General features: G+C 43.1%; 1 protein-coding gene across 1 annotated transcript in view; it reads left to right on the top strand.

The window, feature by feature from the left end:
* Positions 1-16378: 16378 nt before the first annotated feature.
* Positions 16379-16942, top strand: part of Tfpi (tissue factor pathway inhibitor) — a 39193-nt gene continuing 38629 nt past the window's right edge. Inside the window, exon 1 of the mRNA XM_028881745.2 lies at positions 16379-16475. The gene's annotated coding sequence lies outside the window, so the exon portion shown is untranslated. The remainder of the gene's footprint in view (positions 16476-16942) is intronic.

The raw sequence follows: 16942 nt of genomic DNA, 5'->3' as shown, positions 1-16942 counted from the left end.
GCTGTAAAAAACAATGACATCATAAAATTTGCAGGCAAATGGATGGAACTAGAAAATATCATCCTGAGCGAGGTAACCCAGACTCAGAAAGTCAAACATGGCATGTACTCACTCATAAGTAGATACTAGATGTAAAGCAAAGGATAATCAGACTACAACCCACAGCTCCAGCGAAACTTGGAAACAAGGTGACCCTAAGAGGGACACTGGATCACATTGGGAAGGGGAAACAGAGGAGATCTCCATAAGTAAACTGGGGATGGGGGTGGGAAATAGAGGTCATGGGGGATGAGAATATGAGGGAACAGGATGGTTGAGCTGGGGGAGGGACAGAGTGGGAGAGCAATGAAAGAGATATATTGATAGAGGGAGACATTATGGGATAAGGGTGCTAGGGAAATTCCCAGGAATTCACAAGGATGACCCCAGATTAGACTCCTAGCAATAGTGGAGAAGGTACCTGAACTGGCCTACCCTGATAATCAGATTGGTGAATACCCTAACTGTCATCATAGAGCTTCATCCAATAACTGATGGAAGCAGATGCAGAGATCCACAACCAAGCACCAGGCCGAGCTCCAGGAGTCCAGTCGAAGAGACGGAAGAGGGATTACATGAGCAAGGGGGGGGGGGTCAAGATCATGATGGGGAAATCTACAGAGACAACTGAACCAAGCTCCTAGGAACTCATGAACTTTAGACTGACAGCTGTGGAACCTGCATGGAACTGGACTAGGCCCTCTGCATATGTGGTGATACTGTGTTCCCCAATATATTGTGAACACTAATAAACTTATCTGGGGTCAGAGAACAGAGCAGCCATTAGATATAGAGGCCAGAAAATGGTGGCACACACACCTTTAATCCTAGCTTTCCAAAGGCAGAGATCCGTCTGGATCTCTGTGAGTTCAAAGCCACACTGGAAACAGCCAGGCATAGTGACACAAGCCTTTAATCCCAGGAAGTGATGGCAGGAAGCAGAAAGGTATATAAAGGCATGAAAACCAGGAACTAGAGGCTGGTTAAGCTTTTAGGCTTTTAGCAGCAGTTCAGCTGAGATCTATTTGGATGAGGATACAGAGGCTTCCAGTCTGAGGAAACAGGATCAGCTGAGGAATTGGTGAGGTGAGGAAGCTGTGGCTTGTTCTGCTTCTCTGATCATTCAGTGTTCACCCCAATACCGGGCCCCAGGTTTGTTTTTATTAATAAGACCTTTTAAGATTTATGCTGCAGGAGACAGTTGTGTAGTTTGGTCTGTTTGAGGGGCCCCTGGCAATGGGATCAGAATCTATCCTAGTGCATGAGCTTGGCTTTCTGGATCCCATTCCCTATGGTGGGATGCCTTGCTCAGCCTTGGTGCAGGGGGAGGGGCTTGGTCCTGCCTCAACTGAATGTACCAGGCTTTGCTGACTCTCCAGGGGAGCCCTTACCCTTTTGGAGGAGGGGATGGGAGGTGAGCCTTGAGCAGGGCAGGGAGGGGGGAGGCTGGTGGAGAGAGGGAGCAGGGATGAGAGGGGGAGCTGTAGTTGGTATGTAAAAATGAATAAAAAATTTTTTTTAATAAAAAAAGAAGAATGTTTCAAAGGCACGAGGTCATAAGCATGTACCTTTAGGCATCCTGTTTCAGAACACTGCCGAGAAAGCGGAAAAATTAAGAAACAAACTAAGAAAGACGAAGATCTTAGATATTACAAGAAGGATTCAAAGAGAAGGAAGGAAAAGGAATTCTCATCCTGAGAGCAGGGGAGAACCCAGTCCCCAGGGAGACAGAGTAGCAGGGCCCTAGTGGGTGTGCAGCTGACAGAGAACACTGAGTGAGGGCTACCTGTGTGAAGATTTTTGTTTTTTTCCGAGACAGCGCTTCTCTGTGTAGTTTTGGTGCCTGTCCTGCATCTCGCTCTACAGACCAGGCTGACCTCAAACTCACAGAGATCCGCCTGGTTCTGCCACCCGAGTGCTGGGGTTAAAGGTGTGCGTCACCACCGCCTGGCAAAGAGGGAATTTTCAGCTCTGTTTGGAGATAGTTTATGCACTAATTGCGGGTATATACAAAACTAAGCAAATGTGGACCAAGGCAACTGAGAAAAAAAATTCAAAAAAGATGTATGATTATAACACACCAAATGACTTAGCTGTAAATCACATTTTTATAACTAGTGATACACATTAAATATTAACAAACATTTCTACTATCACTTTATTGAGAGTATAGAGAGAAGTACAGTGATAATGGTGCGATCTGTGGATTAATACAGATTAATACAGACAAACTTTGTTTTTCTGAAGTCAAAAGTTAAAATCTTGAGAAACTGCTTAGAAAACCCGTGAGCCTATGACCTAGAAATGTGATAAGAAACAAGAGGAGAAACAAATGCTGGATTTGAAAGTGGCTGTGGGAATGGTGTCTGGGCTGAGGGAGGGGTAGGCTGGGGAGGCTTCTTGTTTTAAACCTCATGGTATTACTCAGCTCTTCAAAATGCATAATGAAGTCTTTGACAGTAAAAATGAACTAAATATAAATCAGCATGGTACTGAGGTGGTGGCATCGTAAGCCACTTCAGTCATCAGTTGGCCTCATGGCATGGCGATCACAGGGAATGAATGGCCTAAAGGCTGCAGGCGCTGTCAGATGGAATGTGGCTTGTTCTCTGAAGTAGTCACAAGCTTACCATGTTCTCTCTGATGGACCAGAAGGTCTGGGAACCGAGAGTCTCCCACTGTCAATTTGAGTGTACATAAATATGCAAATACTGCACACATATTGTGTTATTCCTCTCACTGGACACATACACACACTCACACACAGAGTGAGGGAGAGGGAGAGGGAGAGGGAGGGAGGGAGGGAGGGAGAGAGGGAGAGAGAGAGAGAGAGAGAGAGAGAGAGAGAGAGAGAGAGAGAGAGAGAGTGTCAATGGCTGAAATGGGGGAGAAAGGTAAAAAAAAGTGTGTATAAGGAGACCAGAGGACAAATTCAGGTGCTATACACCTTTTTATATTCTATTTATGTAGTGTGTGTGTGTGTATGTGTGTGTGTGTGTGTGTGTGTGTGCGCGCTCGCGCGCGCGCGCGGTCTGCATTTCTCCTTCTACTGTGTGGGTCCTAGGTATTGAACTTAGGTTGTTAGTCTTGGCAGCAAGCATCTTAACCCAATGAGCCATCTTTCTGACCCCATTCACTTTGTCTTTTGAGGTAGCATCTCTCACTAGCCTGGAGCTGATGGCTGGGGAGCCCTAGGGATCCACTTGTCTCTGTCTCTCTAACTCTGGTATCATAAGCTTACGACACTATGCTTATCTTTTTGTATTACTATTTTAATGTAATATTTTAAATAATTGTTGATAATTTCATATGTATTTTGGTCATATTCCCCACTAGTTTCTCTCCATAACTTCTTCTATAGCTACCTCTATATCCGTCTACATCCGAATCCTACCAACATCATGTTCTCTCTCTTTTTTAAACAATCCAGAGTCCAATTTGTGTTGCCCATATACTCACGGGTGTGGGCCATCTTCGATCCAGGGTCTACACCATTAAAGAAAACAGACTCCCTTCCCCCAGAAGCCATTAGCTAGTTTCATTACCCTTTTAACGTGGGTTCTGAGGATCAAATCCTGTACTTGTAACTGAACCATTTACACTAATTTGTAGTCACATTTCTCTGTGGTTGCTCACATTCATTATCCCCAGTTCTTTTCCTTGCGTTCTCTTTGAACCTACTCCAGGAAGCTTTCATCCCTACCACCCTACACAACCCACATATTTCTAAAATCTTTCCCAATCATAATTCAGTTTTCTTAAGTTATTATCATTATCTTAAAATCTTACTCAACGCACTGGCAACCTTTGGCACAGTTGAACTGGATTTTCTAAGACAACGTTTCCACTGGGCACACGAAGAGCACGTTTTCCTACTTTTTTCTTAAATCCACTGCTCCTTCCCGTCTCTCTTGTCAATTTCTTCTGACCTCTTTTATCTCAATGCAGAAGTGTTCAGAGCACAGGTACTGGCCAGGATCACTTTTCTGTCTATGATTTCTCATCCCAGGGACTCATAGATCATCATGCAGCCTTAAATATAATCAATAAACTGATGAAATCTAAATTTCTATCTTCATTTTAGATTTTTCTGAGAACTTCAGGCCTATGAATCTTGATCTTCTACTTAGATGTGTTCCAAAGGAAATTTATTAGAACTAAAATTAAACCATTTATTAATTTATTAAACCATTGCTTTGCTTGGCAAAACAGCTCTTCTGTAGACTTTTCTCAAGTGAGTGTCTGGCTAGTCCGTCCTCCAAAAGGTTCAGGCCAAATTTTAATACTTTTCTCATCTCTCTTCTTTCTGGCACCTCACATTCTGTAGTCAGTTAATAAGCTCTGTTGTCTGTACTACTTGATCATAGGACCTTCTTGCTGAAGACATCAATCACACACTTTGCACACAAAACACAGAAAAATCAAGCCGTAACTGAGTTGGAGACCTCTTCCCTGCTGGCTAGCTTTCATGGCGCTGGTTACGAGGGTAACCAACTGCTTTCTGATTCAATTGGAGGAGAGTGTTGGAGGAAGAATCACAAGCCATAGTTACCTTTTTAGAGCTTTATTGGGAGAGAGGAGAGAGAGAGAGAGAGAGAGAGAGAGAGAGAGAGAGAGAGAGAGAGAGAGAGAGAGAAGAGAAGAGAGAAGAGAAGAGAGAAGAGAGGAGGAGGGGGGGGGGGGGGGGGGAGGAGGAGGAGGAGAAGAAGGAGAAGAAGAAGAAGGATGGATGGAAGGAGAGGAAAGGAAAGAGAGGCGCACAGAGGGCCCACCCACTTTTTAGGCTGGGACGCCGTTGAAGACTGATGACGTAATTAAGGACAGAATCCTTACAAGATCTACAGGTGGAGGCTGATGCGGAGGCTCATAACTGGTCAAAGTGCCAAGAAGAAGTGATGCTGGGATGACTGGCTCTGAATAGGACATCGACATCACTCTCCCAGGCTCCAGGAACATGGAATAAAGAGGGATGGGAACAATGTAAGAGCCAGAGGAAAAAGTGGCATGCTGCAAAAAGATGTCTCCTGGGTGTGAAATGGTTATTGCGTTCAAGGGCTCACTTCAGCTGTGTGTTGGAATACATTGCTGGCTTGTTAGAGGTCTCTAAGCTTGGCAATATGGAAACTCCCTCCCTCCTCAGCAAGGCTTCCTGCTCTCTACCTAGTTTTATCTGGAGGATGACCCTGAGCCTGGAGTGCTGACCTTATCTGAAAGCTGTCTCTAAACCAGATGCTTTTCTCTAAACCAGATGCCTGACTTATCTTTAGCTTGAACCCTGACACAGATTCCTGCTAGAAGGCTCCCTTGCTGCACATATGATAACTAAGACTTGTGCTAGGAGCCTTATGATAGGAATGTGCCACTTAATGCAAATTAGAGTTTGTCCTCAGGCTTCCCAATCCTATATGTTCCTTATACTCTGGAATAAAATTGATCTGATTCACTGAAATCTGTTTCCCAAACAGCTGTCTCTGTTTGTGCTCATGGGCTGCATACAAAGCTTCCTGTTGCCCCTTTGGCCAACAGGACCTCCATAGCTGTGCTTCCCTGCACAAGATCGGCACGTAGTTAGGCCTGTCAGCATTTCGGTATGGTTGGAGGAAAAGTGCACGAGGCTCTGTCTGTTCCTGAGGAAGTTAGTCCATGGTTGCTAGGGAGAAATGGGTGTCATTTTTCTTAGTGGTGTACCCACTGAAAAGCAGCCCATGCGCCAGTAAATATCATCCTGCCATGCTTATATGTAAGCAGATATCATGAAATTCAATGGCTCACACATACATAAAAAGACATAAAGGTTAAAGGGGGGCTTCTTGTGAAAAAGAGCTTCAGCAGAAGAGGGAGGGGTATGACAGAGGGTAATGGAAGTGAAAATGAATAAAATAAATACTATATATATATATATATGAAACTTTCAAAGAGTAAATAAAAAATATAAAAGAAACTAATATGTTTTCATCTTTTTTCTGCTCAAACACTTTGACTTCCCATGTGGTTGTCAGTTTTTCCTTATTTTTTTTTTTGTGTATGTATGTGTGTATGTATATGTGTGTGCATGGATGGATGGATAGATGTTCGAGCATGCACATGGAAGACAAGGTCAACCTTTGGTGGTATTCTTCAGGTGTCATGGACCTTTTAAAAATTTTTTTGAGACAGGATCTCTCTCTGGTTGGGGCTTACCAAGTAGGCTGGGTGGTCTGAGCAGCGAGGCCCAGGGAGCTTCCTGTTTTCACCTCCTCAGTACTAGGATTACAAGCAAGGGCCACCATGTTTGATTTTTTTTTTTTAACATGGTTTCTGGTCATTGAACTTAGCTCTGCATGCTGGTATAGCTAGCATTTTGCTGACCGAGTCATCTCTTTAGCCCTTTCTTATTTCTTTGAACAGATTTTCTTTATAAAATTTTGAATTCATACATTTAAATTCATAAGATGTCATGACACCTTATTTTGATGGAGTGAACCTTTAGTGAGTATAAAATGATACTGTAAAATTTAATATCCTTTTGGGCTATATAAATCCTATCACATTAGATTACTATCATCAAACATGCTTTCTTTTTAATTTCTTTTCTGTTGCTGTATTGAGATAGCTTCAGCTACGCTGTAATAACACGCAGACCTTCAATTTCACATCACACAGTAAAGTTCTGTTTCTTGTTCATGTGCATCCATGGTGGGATTTGGTCTAACAAATGCTTCTGTGGCAGACAAGGGTAGAAGCTGAAGGATTATCTAGGCCCCAGGTGATTCTCAACCTTCCTAATGCTGTGGTCAACCTTCCTAAGGTCACAAAGCACACAAGTGGGAGAACTAGGGTGTCTCTTGGGGACACTGGATCCTGACTTGGCTTTAGACCCCATTCAGCATTCTAAAAGATGAAGACTTCTTTTCCATGATCTTCAGAGTTCTTTTTCGTCCCAAAGCTCTTTGCTGCCCCCTCTCTACGTCTTCCTGTAGTTGCGATCATGCGAAATGTCAGAACTATCCCTTTCTGCTCTTGCAGTGTTAAGATTCAAATTGAGGCCACACTTCCTGGTATTTTAGAGTCATCCCCACCCCATGCCAGAGCACTGAGCAAATAGTAGGCACTAGAAAGTATTCTTATTGACTAAGATGTAAGATGGGAATGTTAAGAGCAGTGTAAGCAATGGCGGAAGCATGCTCCTCCGTGGATTTCTACAATCCTGTGGGTGACTCAGAACAGTGGAGGAGGACAGTGCTGTCACATCTCCTGTACAGTTAGAGGCTTGAAGTGCAGACAGAGTGGAGGGATTCGCTCTCCTGATCCTAATTCTGTGAAGACTTATTCCAGCCAAACACCATGCTAGATGCTGAGAGAGAATTAAGGTCTGTAAGACATGTATCTGAGGTTTGAACCCGGAATTAATCTGCTTGTAATTACTTTTCCTTTAAAAACTTTTATAACATTTTTTTAAAATTTTGTGTGCATTTGAGCACGTGGTGTGTGTGTGTGTGTGTGTGTGTGTGTGTGTGTGTGTGTGTGTGTGTGTGTGTGTGTGTTGTGTGTGTGTGACAGTGAGTGTGGAGGTCAGAAGACAACTTGCAGAAGTTGGTTCTCTCCTTCCACCTTGTGGGTCCTGGGTCTCAGGCTTGGTAGCAAGCAAGTCCTTTACCTGTGGAGCCATCTCTCTGACCTCCTTCTCTCTCTCTCTCTCTCTCTCTCTCTCTCTCTCTCTCTCTCTCAGCTAAATTACACAGTGTTTGCCTTCTTTCAGACATCGCAGTCACTACTTTGCTTAAGAAGTTCTTCCTGGTTTGGCCTTTCTCCCTTCCATTTCAGACATTAAAGAAGAAAGTCTTTGTTGTTTCTGGAAGTCTCTACAGTTACAACAGCAAAATTGGGTGCTCTGGCTTGTGATCTCGTAGTCCTGCGAGACTACACTTCCCAGCTTCCCTTGTCACTGCAGAAATCATTTCCTGGTGGGGTCCCTGCCATGACTGGCATGGAAACTATCTGACTGAAACCCGACTCGGTACCATTTAGCAGGTCCTGGGTCAAAAACTTCCAGAGTCTGACTCTGGTGGTTTATTTTTCTTACACATTTAAACACAGTAAAACTTTGGGGAAAAGTCTCCACATGACAGCACCAATGAAGCTTCAGAGATGGCTACACCAGAACTCCTTGCAAAGCACATTTCTACAGCAAAGCACCTGTGACCTTTACAATAAGAATCTCCATGCTGGGTGTGATAGCACACACCTTTAACCCCAGCATTTGGGAGGCAGAGGCAGGTGGATCTCTATGTGTTCAAGACCAGCCTGGACTACAGAGCGAGTTCCAGGACAGCCAAGAATAAACTGAGAAACCAACCCTGTCTCGGGCTCAGGGTAAGGGTCAAGGGAGGGAGGATTTATAATAAGCTTAGGGTTCTATTGATGGAGGATGCAAATACGTGGGACTTCTTTCATAAGGATAGGTTCTAGTTACTGAGAGACAAAGCTCAGGATAAGGATCTAAACAACACTCACAATTTGAGGGAATCAGGTGAAGGCTGGCTCCTTAGAATAACGAAAGATCACCAGGTTGTTAGACAAAAACCCACTCCAGCCTTCTGGGCGACCAGCCATCAGTCATTTTCTTCCCTTAAAGGAAAAAAAAATCCCAACTCTGGCATTTTTTAATGCTTTCTGTGAGCTGTGCCTTCTACAGTTTCCTCCCTTGTAAGATGTTGCATCTCATCTTCTATGCATTTTGGGCACCAGCGCAGCACAGGAGGGTGACGAAAGTGTCCTGTCCCTGCTCCCCACCGCATGACTAAACGTTGCGGTTCTGCCTAAGGTCGGGTCAGTCTTTTCTTTCTGCCTTCCATCTCTCCTTAGCTGCCTTAAATAATCTAACATAGTGACGCAGAAACTCAGGGTAGGAAATCTGAACCCATCAGAGGCTCAGCCTCCGGGCCTCTCATATAGTCCTCTCCTTTCTCCCAGGGCCAGCCATTCTCTCAGGCAACCTTTTATTTTCACTCTCTGTTTCCACCCTTTGTCTCTCACCTTTCTGTCCCACCCTGACACAGTCGGTTCTTCTAGGCAGGAGACCACACTGTGCCAGAACATGCATGCAACATAGCAAAAAGCTGGGACAAGGTAACCGTGAACCTACTCAGAGGCATCGTGGTTAGGTCTGGGGCTCTTGCTTTGTTTTTAAGATCTGCTGCATTGAAGGCTCCAATAATTTTCCATTGGTGGTGAGAAAGTTTGGCTGAGAATTCTAATTCTGGGAATTCTCTACTGGACTACCACTTGATCAACCAAAAGCCTGGAGAACCTCTCTCTGGTCCCATGGTTTCTTAGAATTGTAGAGGTTGGGGATGCTCCCTTACTTTCCAGGTGCATTTGGTCAATTCAAGATTTAGAGGTTATGCCAGCACCATTTGTTGAAGATACTTTCTTTTTTTCATTGTATAGTTTTGGCTCCTTTGTCAAAAACCAGGTGTTCATATGTGCATTGATTAATGTCAGGGTCTTCAATTCGATTCCATTGGTCCGTATGTCGGTTTTTATACCAGTACCAAGCTGTTTTTATTACTATAGCTCTATAGTAGAGTTTGAGGTCAGGGATGGTGATGCCTCCAAGGGTTGCTTTATTGTATAGAATTCTTTTAGCTATCTTGGGTCTTTTTTTTTCCGTATGAAGTTGAGTATTTTTCTTTCCAAGTCTGTGAAGAATTGTGTTGGGATTTTGATGGGGATTGCATTGAATTTGTATATTGCTTTTGGTAAGATTGCCATTTTTACTATGTTAATCCTACCTATCCATGAGCATGGGAGATCCTTCCATTTTCTGATATCTTCTTCAATTTCTTTCTTTAGAGATTTAAAGTTCTTATCAAAAAGGTCCTTCGCTTGTTTAGTTAGTGTTATCCCAAGGTATTTTATATTATTTGTGGCTATTGTAAAGGGTGATGTTTCTCTGACTTCTCACCATGCACAAAACTCAAGTCCAAGTGGATCAAAGACCTGAACATAAATCCACTTACACTAAACTTAATAGAAAAGAAAGTAGGAAGCACTCTTGAACGCATTGGCACCGGAGACCATTTCCTAAATAAAACACCAACAGCACAGACCCTGAGCACAACAATTAATAAATGGGACCTCTCGAAACTGAGAAGCTTTTGCAGGGCAAAAGACACAGTCAATAAGACAAAAAGACAGCCAACAGATTGGGAAAAGATCTTCACCAACCCCACATCTGACAGAGGATTGATCTCCACAATATATAAAGAACTCAAGAAACTAGACATCAAAGTACTGAACAGTCCAATTAAAAAATGGGCTAAAGAGCTAAACAGAGAATTCACAAAACAAGAACTACAAATGGCTGAAAGACATTTAAAGAAATGCTCAACATCCTTAATCATCAGAGAAATGCAAATCAAAACGACTCTGAGATACCACCTTACACCTGTCAGAATGGCTACGATCAAAAACACCAATGACAGCCAATGTTGGAGAGGATGTGGAGCAAAGGGAACACTCCTCCATTGTTGGTGGGAATGTAAACTTGTACAACCACTGTGGAAATCAGTATGGCGGTTTCTCAGAAAATTAGGAATCGAACTACCTCAAGACCCAGCCATCCCACTCTTGGGCATATACCCAAGGAATGCTGATTCATACCATAAAGATACATGCTCAGCTATGTTCATAGCAGCACTATTTGTAATAGCCAGAACCTGGAAACAACCTAGATGCCCATCAACAGAAGAATGGATGGGAAAAAATGTGGTACATATACACAATGGAGTACTACTCAGCAGAGAAAAGCAATGAAAGCATGAAATTTGCAGGCAAATGGATGGAACTAGAAAAAATCATCCTGAGTGAGGTAACCCAAACCCAGAAAGACAGTCATGGTATGTACTCACTCCTAAGTGGATTCTAGACATAAAATAAAGAACAATCAGACCACAACCCATAGGACCATGGAGGCTATATATATAGCATGGAGGTCCCTAGGACGACTGTGGCTTATAATAAATTTCGGTTTTACTCAATTATTGAAAAAATAGCCAAATGAATGGAAACACATGAACTATGAACCAAAGGCTGAGGGGCCCCCAGCTGGATCAGGCACTCTGAATAGGTGAGACAGTTGATTGGCTTGATCAGTTTGGGAGGCAACTAGGCAGTGGAACCCAGTCCTGTGCTCATTGCATGAGTTGGCTGTTTGAAACCTGGAGCTTATGCAGGGACACTTGGCTCAGTCTGGGAGGAAGGGACTGGACCTGCCTGGACTGAGTCTACCAGGTTGATCGCAGTCCTCGGGGGAGGATTTGCCCTGGAGGAGGTGGGAATGGGGGGTGGGCTGGGGGTAAGGGGAGGGTGTGGGAGGGGGGAGAATAGGGGAACCCGTGACTGATATGTAGAACTGAATGGTATTGTAAAATAAAACAAAATTAAAAAAAAAAAAGATTTAGAGGATGCTCTAAGTGACTGGATATTGACTCCTGTTTTTTACCTTAATCCTGGACCCTGCTATGGGTTCCATATTCTCCATTCCAAGGTACACACCCTCAGCCTCACTACAGGTTAATCTAAAAAGCTCCATTTGGTAGACCTCATATCTAGTTCATTCCTTCAACTCTCAGCACAAACCTGGCTTCAACAGACATTGGACAAATGGCCACTGCTGGTCCAGAGTCTTTGGATTTCTAATACCTAAACTGACTTAAATAATTGCACAAGACAGAATGCTATCATGGTCGGGGCCCCTCCCCCACGCAACACACAGGTCTCTTTAATCTTTCTCAAGGCCCTGGCTTACAGCCACACTCAAGGCCAGAATGCCCTCCACCTTGGCTGATGACCTAGGCTCACCTTGGAGTAAGTAACAACCATCTGGCTTGTGGCCATCTTGGCTGATGATCTAGCAACTATGTGGCTTGCTGCCATCTTGGCCATTAAAGATAACTGTTAGAGATAACTAAGATATACAAGTTAATGATCAGTCATGCTAAGTACAAATGCAATTCATATGGAGGCAAGCTTGGAGGGACACATTCAAGCAGCACATTCCAGGGAACTGTTGACAACGAAGATTATCCTGGATCAACAAATGATCTATAGCAGCTCTGTTTTGTAAAATACACTGTTGCTCTCACCTCATCTCTTGATTCATTTCTGCTGATGGTCTTTGCTGTAATCTTAGTAGTTTTAGTAAACATACGAGACATTTTTGAACCTCACTTTGTAGTTCAGTAGTATCCTTCCTGGTACTGGTAACAAAAAAAAAAAAAAAAAAAAAAAAAGCATAAAAAACAATCCTCAGCATGGCAAAACAACATGGTCGGTCATTCTGGCTCCTACTACAGGTGTGTCTTTTATCCCTGTCGATCTCTGACAAAAGCCTTTGGAGTCTGCGTTAGCGAGCCGTGGATTAGCATGTAATGCACTCAGTAAGCAGAGCATCATTTCCGGGTCAGTAGTACTGTGACCTTGTTGCCTCCTCAAGTCATTGACCTCTTCCTCTGTGGGACATCTCTTCCTGATGGGTTTGTCGTCTATCTTCAGGCACTTTATTTGACCAGTGGTCTCCAGGATGCTGTCCTGGTCAGACGTATCAGAGTGCGAGCCATCTGGAACTTTGTTCATTTTCTGGAAAGACACAGTGTAACCTTGAGAAGAACATCTGGCACTCTCCACTGATTAATGTCTAACTCTTTCCATTTAACATATACTTTAGGCTGTGACTCCTTTAGAGCAAAATGCTTTTGGGCAACAGAAAAAGCATTATCTTTTTAAGTGAAAAAGTTTAAAGTTAGCATAGCTAAATGTAGCATAGTATGAGGGAGGGATTTAGATAGGTGTATATACTCTCTTTTTATTAAAAAAATTTGCCATTTAAGTATTTGATGGTGTTCCATAATAGCGTGACCCTGTAGATTTTAAGGGATTACAGTAACATGATTGCTATTCCATAAGTTGTAAAATTCCTTAAAGCGTTTGCTAATATAAGCTGGACCATTATCAGATTCTAGTTGTAATGGGAGTCCTAGAAAGAAGAAGGTGTTTAATAAATGATTAATGATATCCGAGGTTGATTCACCCCTGTGAACAGAAGCAATAAAATTTTAGAAAAAGTATCAGCTGTTACATGAACATATTTTGAACGTCCTAATTCTGAGTGCTACCTCTTTGCCAAATGGCAATAGACTTTAACCCTCGAGGATTAATTAAAGAGTTTGACCAGCAGATGGCAGTGGTGTGAAGGAAGAGCTAGCTGGCGAAGTTTAGAGATTTTTGAGCAGTCTGAAAAGAAAAGTATTAGGAGCTAGGAGGAGGCCAGCTTATTGGCAGATGTTAGTGAACCTAGCAGATTAGAATGAGCATGAATATGAGTTATGAAGAAAGGTTGGGTTCATTGTCTAAAGGGAGAGAAATAGCTGTGAAATAACATTAGTAGTGGGGTGGGTTTAAGTCTTGTAGTTTCTAAAAGAGAAACAGTTTGAGCATAACATGCAGCCTCAGTTAAAATATTCACTAGCTGGGAGACATCTAATAAGAGCTGATTGGTTACAGAGAGTTCAGATTGAGTGTACAACCAGGGGTGGGCACACTTTTTTTGTGTGTGAATGATGTAGAATTTGTATATAAAACATGCTCCTAGTCCTTTGAAGAGCCATTTTTAAAAGCACTAGTAAGCAATATCTATGGGATTTTTAGATGTGTAATATCAGGTAATGTGCATGGGATATCTTTAAAAAAATCTTAAAAAGTGATCTTTGGGATAATGATTATCCATAGGTCCAAGTAATAAGCTAATGCTACCTGTCAATTATTATTAGTGTAGGACAAATAATAAACCTGCATTTCATTTAGTGGCACAATAATCTTTATAGGCTCTTTATCAGCAAGTTTTTTTTTTGTTGTTGTTAAGATTTATTTATTTATTATGTATACAGCATGTATGACCAGAAGAGGGCACCAGACCTTATTACAGACGGTTGTGAGCCACCATGTGGTTGCTGGGAATTGAACTCAGGACCTCTGGAAGAGCAGTCAGTACTCTTAACCTCTAAGCCATTTCTCCAGCCCAGCAAGTTGTTTAAGATGTGTTCTTTCCATCATTATCAAGTCTATAATTTCTTGTAAGGAGTTACAGACCATTGAGGAGAATTAAGACATCCGTAAATTTCTATACTATTAAGATATAATCCTAATGGGTGATGAGGAGGAAGGAAGACTAGGTAATCAATAAGGCAGTAAGGGATTAGTTCTATGAGCTACCACTTTAGCAGCAGCATTATTTAATAAACTAACATCTTGCTCTATTTCAAGTTTCTGGGTACTTGTTCCCTATTCAGGAGTCTGCTGTAACAAACAAATAATTATAGTTACCTCACCCTTCTACAGGACTCTGATACATGGTCCATCCAGTTGTACGATTGCATTCAACCTGGTGCTAATTTTATAGTTAACCTTATATTAATTCGTGTTAATCCTGATGTAAAAGGTTTCCTCGTGTAATTGTCTCTTAATGTTCCCCACAAAGCTGTATAGTTAATACCTCCTGGCATGTTCTGGATCTTTGCTAACTGTTAAGTTTTATCACAGTCCCCCGGACAGACCTTCTTCTGAGACACTCTAACTGCTGCTCCCCTGTCGCCCTTCTGTCAGCCTAGAGGCAGTCATTGAGATTCCTCCAAACCCTAAAAGCAGTTTGGGTGACTGTAGCTAGAGTTTTCCTGCCTTGCCCATAGTCAGGACAAATCTCTGTCACTTGCCAGTCCCACAGCCGCTCAGACCCAACCAAGTAAACACAGAGACTTTTTTTCTTACAAACTGTATGGCCGTGGCAGGCTTCTTGCTAACTGTTCTTATAGCTTAAATTAATCCATTTCCATAAATCTATACCTTGCCATGTGGCTCGTGGCTTACTGGCATCTTCACATGCTGCTTGTCATGGCGACTGGCAGTGACCCCTTCCGCCTTCCTGTTCTCTCCATTCTCCTCTCTGTTAGTCCCGCCTATACTTCCTGCCTGGCCACTGGTCAATCAGTGTTTTATTTACTTATTGACCAATCAGAGCAATTTGACATACAGACCATCCCATAGCAGGTGACCTCTCCAAGGGGACTAAGGGGCCACAGGCCATCCAACTCATCTCCAACTCATCTCTCTTCTTGCCGCTCTGAATGTTGTTATTGGGACTCAGAACTAAAGCAGCTGGACTGAAGCCTCCTTTGCATCGATGAACCTTTCTGGCTCACCCTCTCAGATCAGCTTCACCTCTCTCAGGACCAGCCGCTCAACTCCTTGACTGCTTGCAGTACTCCACAATTAAAAAGGACCAGATCTGACTGCTGGGATGGGATCTGTGCTCGCCTCTGTGAACATCCAGGCCAACACCTCTGTGAACTGGTTTGAGATGGGCCTAGAGACGGGGACCAGAAAAAATCCAACCGCAAGCCTCCTGTGTGGCTTCTGGTTCTCTCCCCTCTTACTCTCCCCTGTGTTACTGCTTTCCTCTTTATTATCCTCACACCTATGTTTTTACCCTGCCCTTACAAAGTTTTGCTTACTGAATTCACCCTCTACCTAAACAAAATGTCCCATATGAGCTTTCCCAGTAGCTCTCACCCTATGACAGCTCCATTTCTTCCTGATAGGTGTTAGTTATTACGTGGGGGCGTGTTGGGAACCCATCAATAGGTCTCCAGAAAGACCCTTTAGATGCTGGGGAGAAACCCCGGCTAAATTCTTTACGTGAGTCCTTTATTTTCTCCCCTTCTCTTCCTTTGTTACTCTGTAGCCCCCTGCCATTTCTGCTAGCTCATTTTGGAGCAGCAGTCCTGGCAATAGGAGCAGCCACTGTCACCCTGAGTCAGCTCTGTGCTGACTTTCTCTCCGTGGCCCACTCTGTCTCTCCCACCTCTGCTCCTCCCTACTCCTCAACCTTCCTGGAAAACTTCTCAGTTTTACTCTGTAAACAAAAATCACCTGTTTACAACCCTCTAATATTATTAATAATATTATAAATTAATAATAATTTAATATAGAATACATTAATAATAATTTTTTAGTCTCTTCAGTAATGCAGGATGACAGTTGTATGATCCATTGCAGCTGATCAAGTTAAGACTCTCCCCTTGCTACGTGACCAGAAGATCCCCCTCTTCAATGGACCTGAAACCACCCAGTCCAACAAAGACCCTCCTCAGCAGAACAGTTATAACACCCTTGCCCTGTGGGTTTTTTTTGTTTTTTTTTTTTTTTAAATGTCCTCTCAGAGGTAGGAATGATAGTTTCCTGCTCAAAGACTACACTTCCCAGCTTCCCTTGTGGACCACAGAAGTCATTTCCGCCCCTATAAGGGGCCGCATCCCATCTTCTTCTGTAGGCATTTGGCCATCTGCACACGTGAGTGATAAAGTGCTTCCTCGCTGTGAATAAACATGGTCCCACCTCAGGTCAGACCAAGCCTCTCTTTCTTTCCTCCTTCTGTCTCTCTACAGCTGCCTTAAACAACCTAATATAATCTAACAGCTTGCATGTGCTTTGAACATTGAGTTATGAGCATGTTTTCAAAGGCTTGAGCATGTGTTTAATTTTTGTATACGAGGGGATGCAGTAACGAAACTGCTGACATGATTGCTCCATGATATGGCTAAGCTTTTTACTGTAGATATGAGAGAGAGAACAGCCAGAGGCATCTGGAGGCGTCCAGAGCAGAGAGAAAAAGATGTGGACAGAACATGGCCAGCAGACTGGACATGGCCAGGGCTAGGGAAGCGGGAGAGCGGGAGAGAAGAGCGGAGACAGTGTGAGACAGAGCATAGTGAGAGTTCAGGAATAAGAGATAGTAAACGGATAACAAGAAAGAGTATTAGTCAGAATATGAGGTTATAAGGAGGGTGGGTAGCTGGGATGGGAGGCC

Source organism: Peromyscus leucopus, chromosome 4 (genome assembly GCF_004664715.2).
Source record: "Peromyscus leucopus breed LL Stock chromosome 4, UCI_PerLeu_2.1, whole genome shotgun sequence".
Lineage (NCBI taxonomy): Eukaryota > Metazoa > Chordata > Mammalia > Rodentia > Cricetidae > Peromyscus > Peromyscus leucopus.
The sequence above is the reverse complement of the archived record's forward strand: the minus strand, read 5'-3'. Positions and strand labels throughout refer to the sequence as shown.